This window comes from Neodiprion virginianus, chromosome 4 (assembly GCF_021901495.1).
Source record: "Neodiprion virginianus isolate iyNeoVirg1 chromosome 4, iyNeoVirg1.1, whole genome shotgun sequence".
Classification (NCBI taxonomy): Eukaryota; Metazoa; Arthropoda; class Insecta; order Hymenoptera; family Diprionidae; genus Neodiprion; species Neodiprion virginianus.
Genome location: NC_060880.1, coordinates 32,596,194 through 32,605,499, shown reverse-complemented (window position 1 = coordinate 32,605,499; position 9,306 = coordinate 32,596,194). Strand labels below are relative to the sequence as shown.

The 9,306-nt window shown below is 34.7% G+C and overlaps 1 long non-coding RNA gene across 2 annotated transcripts; it reads right to left on the bottom strand.

The window, feature by feature from the left end:
- Window positions 1–1,772: 1,772 nt before the first annotated feature.
- On the bottom strand, window positions 1,773–3,081 carry LOC124302292 (uncharacterized). Of its 2 annotated transcripts, none has more exons than XR_006907676.1 (3): window positions 2,826–3,081; window positions 2,261–2,673; window positions 1,773–1,994 (listed from the first exon to the last, which is right to left on the bottom strand). It is a non-coding gene; the product is annotated as an uncharacterized LOC124302292 (long non-coding RNA). The 2 variants fall into 2 exon arrangements; XR_006907677.1 differs by lacking the exon at window positions 2,826–3,081 and adding an exon at window positions 2,763–2,805.
- Window positions 3,082–9,306: the final 6,225 nt, after the last annotated feature.

The following is a 9,306-nucleotide window of genomic DNA, read 5'->3' as shown; positions in this document are numbered from 1 at the left end:
TATTGTTGCTATCATTAGTGTTTGATTATAGAAAATAGAGTTTAATTAAAAAAAACATTACATGAAAAGTATACATGGTACATATTTTTTATTACCATATTTCGATTCAAGAGCATCATATCTATTATAATCACACATAATAATGAGGGAAAAAACTCTCTTCACTTTGCAAACTTATCCTACACAGAATCTGTCCAGAATAGTGGCTACCGATGCAGTCCTCAGAACGTGACCTTTATGGTTTATATTTAAATTAACAGAGAGGAATTAAACTTTGCAGAAAGAACTGGCCTTGTAGTCTTTAATCTTGGAGAAAAGAATGACTCAACTTTTAACGCACTGTAATAATTTTTAATGTTTGCCTGGTTACAATCAATTATGAATAAACTTGTTTAGTGTGGGACAAGATATCACGCGATTCTTGATACACTACTTACTTAACTAACTGCTGTACTTTAATAATCCAAGGCTTAAATATCCGAGAGCCAACTTGATTTTGGATCCTCAGCTTCTCAGACCGGTGTATTTTTGAAAATGTGGATTTTTTGCCTTTGCTTGTCATCATTGAATAAACTTTTTTACTGAAAGTCAATCTCAGCCGTTTTCAAATAACGTGTTTTCGAAACATTCTTCCCAAATATGCGAAATGAAAATTCTTACGAGAGAAAATCAACCAATTTCAATGCAATCTGCTGACCATGTATTCCGAAGAACTGGATTTGGAAGCTTTGAGAAACGTTCGAACTTACTCTCGAAATTTTTGACAACTGTTGATGAAGTGATGAATATAAAGTACAATAAACTGGCATTACAATGCATAATTTTCACGCTGTTCCTGTCAACTTTTTACATCCAGACTTGATTTTAACCCTAATTAGTCACTTGGGGTGCATATTACCGCAAACATATTTCAAACCTCGTAGAGTCAAGGAATAGACTTTCATAGTTTTTTATGTTCGAAATCAATTCTATAAAAAAATAACCATTTTGTCCGTAAAAAACACGATTTGTTCGTTATCTTAACTTTGCCGATGTTTTACAATATTTAAACAATCAATTTTGATTAAGATAAGTAAACTGGCAGAGTATTTTCTACGATCTTTAACCTCTAAACGGCCGGCAACACCACTATAGTTTCAAAATAAAAATAAAAAAATATTTCGCAGCAAGCCCGGGGAATCTGCATCCCAGATGAACTGGACCCAGTTAATTGACGTTATACTGTACGTAACGTTTATTACATGGTTTTTCCGTTTGCATAAGACCGCACATATCCATGTGCACCATTTCCAGTATCGACTCTGTTGTGCTTGATGATTTCTTTTGGAATGCGCACCTGGAGATTTTTTCTTTTATGCAGTGTTTACACGTAGTTCTGATTTCACAATCTGATATTTTTATACCTGTTGCTTGTTCTTTAGTGATCAATTCATTTATTACATTCATGCCCCAATGTCCAAACATTTTGTGCCAAGCATGTTGATAATTTTTCTCTGTGTGACCCTGATACCTGTAACACCTTATGACTTGATCTTATTTTGTTTCAACTTTGACATAAATTTGTTATAGCGATGATAAAATTGCCCTTTATTTGCCTGAAAAAAGCAAGGTCTAGCTGGTGGCCCTTGCTTCTAGCAGCATTTTCTCTCCTAGTGAGTTCGTGAGTCTTGCATAAAGGAAACATGTTTATAAATGTAACTGCAATCGATGACACGTACTGCCTGCAATGCTCGTTGTATTTACAAGACGTTTTTCAGATTGTATGACAGCGATAAAATTTGAGGTTCTTGTTACTCGTGAGCATTACAGATACTGCGAGAATGATTCGATGTACAATAAAATATTTAGTATTCGTTCCATGATGAGCTGCAGTTGCTGAATTAGCGGCAAATATCCTGCCAAATGCTTGTGCTGCATATTTCACCTCGACTCTTCTTATGCTTCTTCTTCGGATGTAGTATTAGGAAATCTCCATAATCCCTGGAGCTCAGTATCTAGAAAAAACATATCCAAGTGGTAAAGCAATACCAAATAATACCAATTAGCAAAATGGCAAATTCCATTATTTTTGACTGCCTTTAATTCAAAATGTTTATGTAACAGTTTTTTGCACATTTTTACAAATATGGCACATCAAGAAATGGAATAATCTCCGCTTGACTAATGTTCGTCTGATCAAGGTTATTTCTATCTCTTGATTTTAGTAGCTTTTTACGTGTCGTTGCTCTAAGTTATTTAATTACAGCAACATTCGGCTCACCTTGGTTATGAATTGTTTCAATGATCATAAGCTGAATTTCACATAAAGCTGCCATATGTGTCCCAGTGTCTGGATTTTGTACATCATTCTGAGAACTAATAGCATTTCAATTATGCTTATGATCTGCTGCAAATTACAATAACTGTTTTGTGCATCTTATGTCATTGTCTTGAGATGTTTTTATAGAGTCCGATAATCCAGAAACATCTTTCTCCGGTGAATTTGCTGTATGAGAGAAAACTGGAGGCACTGTGATCTATTTCAATCGTACCCTGTACTTATATGGTCGATGTTCATAGTCATCGTCCATCAAGTGTTGATTATAGATAACGCTGTACTTTGTTGAATGAAGACCTTTTATATTAGTGGCATTGATCCACTGTTCTAGAAGTAGCTTCTTCCCTAGAAGAAATCTGTATCCAAAAAACAATAACAGTCAGGTTGTGACCAGGTGTATTGGAGATTTTCTTGCAATACTATTTGTAAAAGTACAGAACATAACCTAGTTAATTGCGTTATACATCGTATAAAGTTGTTAAGTTGTGTGGTGTTTTCGGATACTCACTTGAATATACGCATGCAGTAATGCTGCGGCATTACGACGTTTCCTGTACAAATACTTAGATCAAAAATGCTTGCGAGACTGTAAACACAATAGCAGCGGCCACCATTGAATGGGAGGTAAAGTTGTGCATATCAGAAATATCTTTGAACGTGCTTTGAACACACTTTTTTTAGTTGGTGTCAGCTATCTAAATTATATATAGGGTGCGTTCCGATGGTTCCGATACTGACTTCCAGTGCTGACAACAATCTCATATCTTTTGTGCTGCCGAGTTTGTGCGTAGCTCTGTCTCTGTCCTAGGGAGTTTTCAGCGCTGCCAGCTAATTTCGGAACGCATGCAAGAAATCTGTAGTTAACGCTCGATATGTGAGTGCGTTCTAAGCTGTCGAGTTTATGAGAACCTCTGCTTCTGTCCTAGAGATTTTTGAGTGCTGGCAGATGATTCAGAACGCACCCTATAGGTATATCAAGAATGCGAACGATCAACAATTCTCGAGTGTAACTTGCACAACGGCAAGATCACGGCAGAATGGTATTATGATAGAGTACAGTATACTTTTTGGGTGGTACCACGGAGCAATATATATTGAGGACCGGCTTTCCCACTATAGACTCATTTGTAGCGCAATGTGCGGCCACGAAATATAGTTCAGTAGGCCGCCTCTATAGTGCGCCACTAACGGCGTGGCAATACTTTTGAATCAAAATCCAAGCAATTCAATGGTGAGTACACGTGTCGTATCGTTCAACGGATTCTACAGTAGAACCTGTTCTTCGATGATTGAACCAACAAACAATTTTTCTTGAAGATTTTAAGTAACATCGATTTTTGCTCTTATCTAGTGTATTTTATCAAAGCTACAGAAATATTCAGCGGTTTAATAAGGAATGTTTTTTTATTATCGGTCAATGCTTTACTCCCGTTAAATTTACATGAAATGGCTCACCACGAAGACTGATTGAACGGAAATAAATATAGTTCATTTTATTTTTACTCCTCGCTTAAAAGCACCGTTAGCAGCACTGCCAGGCGGCTACCATACACAGGCTTACTTCGCCACCTAAGTTCGATCTCCTAGTTTCTAGTCTTGTTGATTAGAATGTAATATACCTCCAGACACAGCCGCCAGAGTTCACTGTGGGGTAAATTTAGAATGCTTAGAACCTGTAGGACCTACATAAATTACAGGGATTATTATAATGATCTTATCATCTACAATTTGCTGCAAATTTATATAAAAATAAAGAGGATGCCAAAGGAAGCGAAAAATAAAAAATAAAAAAAAAGACGAAGCAGGGGTGTACAAAAAACATTTCGTGGTAAGAATTTGAACTTTACCACATTTGATAATGAGTTGTACGTGTTATATAAAAACAAAGGTATTCAATGTATACAATACTAATTATTTAATTGGTAGATTAAGACACAATTTAAATTTTCATGGTGTTTCCGGTGATGGAGCCAATTATACATCAGTTGTAAGAAACACCAGTAAGTTTGGATTCCAGTAAAACTACTGCAAATAGCAGCTGGAATGATTTATCGAGCAGTAGTGTAAAAGATCTCTGTGATTCAAGTGGTGACGATAAAGCTAATGATATGTTTTTTTTCCCTTCAATGCAGATCTTAACTGCCAGACAAAGACAACACCGCATACAGAATTATTTAGAAATTTTGGATTCCTGGACAGGGAAGAAATTTAAATCAGACCTTTGCGTCGAAAAGGAGACAGTATTTCGATAGTAATTATGAGTAAAAATGTTTTTCAGAATATGTTGACATGAGTTGACATTAGCTTCATCTTTCCAATGAATTGGAAAGGTCTTTATTCATCTGAAAACATTTGTTTCGAAAAAGACCAATAACGTTCAAATTGTGCATCTGTATCTTCTTACGAGATATTGCTAACACGGAACCTTTACGTACAATGTCAGACAGATTTGATGTCTCAGTTTCTTCTGTCTTTTGCATAATACAGTGTGTAATAGATTGGCTGATGACAAAATTAGATGATACAATCAGATGGCCATAGGGACGTGAAGCTGTTAGAGTGTGTAACATATTTAGTCAAAAGAGAAACATTCAAAATTTTCTTAATGGAATTGATTGCACTCATATACAAATTGAAAAACCTACTACAGATGCGAGAGATTATTGTAATAGAAAAAACTTCTTTTCTATTCACCAGCAAGCTGTCGTAGATCGTAATATGCGGTTTACGAACTTGCATTCTCTTCAATTCAACTTCAATTTCTTAGATCTATCAACACGTATGGCTGTTAAAAGGGCATTTGGTCATCTGAAAGAACGATGTCAGCTTATAAAATTCTTTACACAGTACTTCCAAATACCTTTCATAACCGAAACAGTTATAGCAGCATGCATTTTACATAACTACTTCATTGACGAAACCGATGAATATAATTTTACCGATGAAGCTGTGGACAATCTGCTTGACATCAATAATGAATTCAATGAGCACATATACTGAGGTGTACAAGGAAACTGCAGAGACGAGTTATTCAGATACATAATTCCGGAACGTTAAACGATGATTATTGAGTTTCGGATAAAAATACAGGACTAAATATATTTTTGATGTGACACGTGTGCATGTAATTAAATAAACTACAATTCTGATTTTGCAATACATACCTGTTCATATTTATTTTTTGTATAGTAACATCAACCCTTGTAAACTATTTGACAATGCCACAAATCAACATTATATTATTATTTATTTATATACAATTTGCCCGTTACAACCAGGGTGTCTCGCTGTCAGGGAAATATGAAAAACCGGTAATTGTTCGGAACTTTGAGTATATCATCTGGAATTTTTGTATTTTTGTCCTCACTAGTGAACGACTCTATAAGTGAGGAAAAAACTGTTTTTTAGAAGATTTTTAAGAATTGATAAATTGATGTTGAGTACTATATGAAATTCATGTAAAATATAAACAAGTACTAAATACAGTCAATACTCTCAGATTCATGTATTTATCTTCACATTTCGAAAGAGTTGCTAATCCTAATCTTCGGTTAGTTTCTTAAAATTAAAGTTTTCATTGACAATTTGGTAATTGAGTTTGAGCAAAATTGAACTGAAAGAGAAATAGGACGATTTTAACTTCCGATGGAAGTATCTGATTTCTGATTTTTGAGTAATTTACATGACAAAAGTGAGTTTGTTAGTGAAGTTAGGTTGAAATGACCAGTTTCGTCTGGAAATCTGGAAAACTGGGAAATGTCAGGGAATTTGATGTGTCATTGACGCTATACACTCTGACAACATAAAAAAAAAATGCGAGCAGTCCGGCACACAGCTCACCACCCATAAAGTACAAAAAAAGGTAACATAAAGAGGAACGATAACATTACATATAAATGTACATGAAAAAAAGAATATTAACAAATGACTAGAGCGTTGCTCAAAACGATGTAGATTAGCTCTACATAACGACTTTTACACGGAGATGGTATGGCTAAATAGGTCCAGCCATCTCGCACGACAGTTGGCCGACTTAAACCACTGAAGACCGATCTACAACGCATCTCTCCTGGGAGAATCGAAACAAAAAACTGTTGTTAGTTATCTCTGAATATTCTCCCTAAACCTGCCCATCATATTGGGGACATCTAACAAATAGTTAAACACCGTAAATGAAATCATAGCATCAAGATAAATTCTGTACGAAGTGAGAGAACAGATATTTAGAGTTCTCGCAATATCAGCATAGTCGTGGTTCTATAACATCAGAGGTATACCGAATGTGAATGCCATCTGCTTGAAGATCGTATCAACCTAAATCGTTGGGTTCTCTTTTTCTTGTGTTTTATTTATTGGTACAAAATATGTTATTGCATGTTTTGGTTAATTTCTATAACATGAATTAGTAATACTTATCACAATTACTGTCGCAATACAGAACCATTGTAAACTGGTCTTCATATTCAAATATCAAAAAAATAATTGACAGAAATACATCAGTTTCAAGGTTGCTTGAGTTGTCACATGACAATGGAACTCTAAGGCTGATTTAATTAACTTGTGGTTCCCATCTGCCGAAAAAATAAACTTGATTATCTTTTACCGAATTCAGTCACGAAATCATAAAGCAATATTTTGCTTTAATTTCGTGTGTGTTCAGTGTCAGATTCCTAATCATAGAGGCACGCCTCAGGTAAGCATTATTTCTCTGCAGAGTTCACAGTTCGTTCGAAATATGATTTAGCTCAGACAAAATTGCACCATGAGAATTCTTGACGTATGAAGTTGAAAAGAAATTAACCAGGTAACATATTAAAAAATTGCAATGATCCGTTTTCGTCGAGTCTTTTCTTGAAAAAATTTATTCATCTACGTGTTTTCATCAATTGGTTATACAAAGAGCTATGTTTATTTGGTCAATTGCTAATAGAGGCGATATTTCATTATTTCTTCATACTACGTGACGATGTTTCCAAATTCCTTAAATTTATCTAAATTAACTACCGTAGGATCATTAATAATACTCAATATCGTGTCGTTTTAATCACTTCTTGCATTTGTAAATAAGTCAGGCACAGTCAACCTTTCATGTTTAAGATTTATACAATAAACCACCACATGATTAATATCTATTTTAGTTGAGCAGCATTATCAAGTACAGTCCATATACTTGAAATTGTTTCTTAACTGGCCATAAGAAGTAAAAAAAAAATCGGTCAAATCCAAAATTAAACCATCTAGAACACGAAAATTTTACTTCTCAAAAAATTTGTAGATCGGAAAAGACTTCATCTGCTATATGCCTCTTGAAGTATCATACCGTTTCTATTCTCCGTTTGTCTCCATGACATTCATTTTCACGTAGAATTTTTTTTTAACTGTTCGATCTGGTGCGTTATAGAAAATTAAACATCCAAAGTGCAGCTAAAGTAATTAAAAATTGTTTTTATGTCCGTCTATCTAATCAATTGCTTTCTTCACCATGAACACAACACTGAGATGAAATTGGCCGCTTTAAATTCGTCCCGCTAAACTGCTACGCCAAGCCCCAGTTTTCACGCACGTGAGATGAAAAAAGAATCATTTTTTATCTGTACTACAATCTCCGCTACATAAGTAATAAGAATTATTGTATATGAAACCGAAAACCGATTCATTATTTTCGTATTCGATTTATTCGAATAACTTCGATTTCCGTTTTCACCGATTTTGATTTCCTCGTTGACAACATTGTTTCAAATACAATTATAATGTATATGCACTGAATCTGAACAAACAGCAATCTGACATTCATGTTTATTTAATGTATCGTGATATGGGTTGGATTTTTTAATAATAAAAATATTTTAACACCGACTACAAAGCATCTGGATCCTGCCCACATATAGCGTCTGTGAAATGTACTTTATATTGATACTGGACAAGATCTGAAGATCTTGTTGATGCCACCTTTTGTTTTATGACTCAATTAAGGACAGACTTTAGTGAAATTTTGGACAAAAATCAGTTCATTAATTCTCACACGATTAAAAAACGTAGCGTAAAAAATCCTTCCAGTAATTTTCAGGTTATGGTATCGTATACATTGAAAAAAAGTTTCAACTTCCTGCGATGAAATTGTATGTGCAAGGAACCTTTTGAAAAACATTCTGTCCTCCGCTGCAAAAAATTCCTTGTGCACACTTTCATCGTAAGAGGTAAAACTTTGTTTCAAGGTTTATACTACCAGAATCTGAAAACTACTGGAAGAATTTTTTACATGACTTCTAGTAACGATTTTCAAAGTTTCACCAAAGTATTCCCTCAATTGATACTTGTATAATTAATGTTAATAAGCATGTATGTGCATTACCCAGTAACTTGACGTCACACATTTTTGTTAATAGCTAAATTCAAGATGAAGGTATATGTAATTCTCACTATATTTTGTCATACAAGACTATGTTTATTTTTTTATAAGTAGAGTATTGTTATTGACTACATTATTGTTAGTAAAATTAATTGTCTAAACTTACCACCACTTACTTCAACACTCCGCTTAGCCTCGAAATTCTCATCACACTTCCTAACTCCCGAATAACTCTTGTTTATTATAAAATAGCACGTATACAAGAAATCAATTCCACTTCCGGTCAACAAAGTGTATTCTTACGCGATGAGTCGTAGTGTAAAGCTGGTTGTACAAGCATATCACGTGATCTTGTGCTTTTATTGCAGGCTTATCGTTCGTAAGATGGAAAGATAATTTCCGATTCACCCTCGGCGTAGGGTGAATATACTATGTCGGTTTATCATTTGTTTGCATTGTTACCAGGCGAATTAGGGTTGGATACCATGTAGCTATAGATCAAAGAAACGCGAACAATTAACTCTCAAAGGGGTATTCAGCGTTCGGAGTACGAAGATTACGGAAATGGCGAAAATTTAATCGCGGAGATATATTCGTTATGCCCAGTAATGTACGGAATACAGTGTTCACGTGTAAGTTC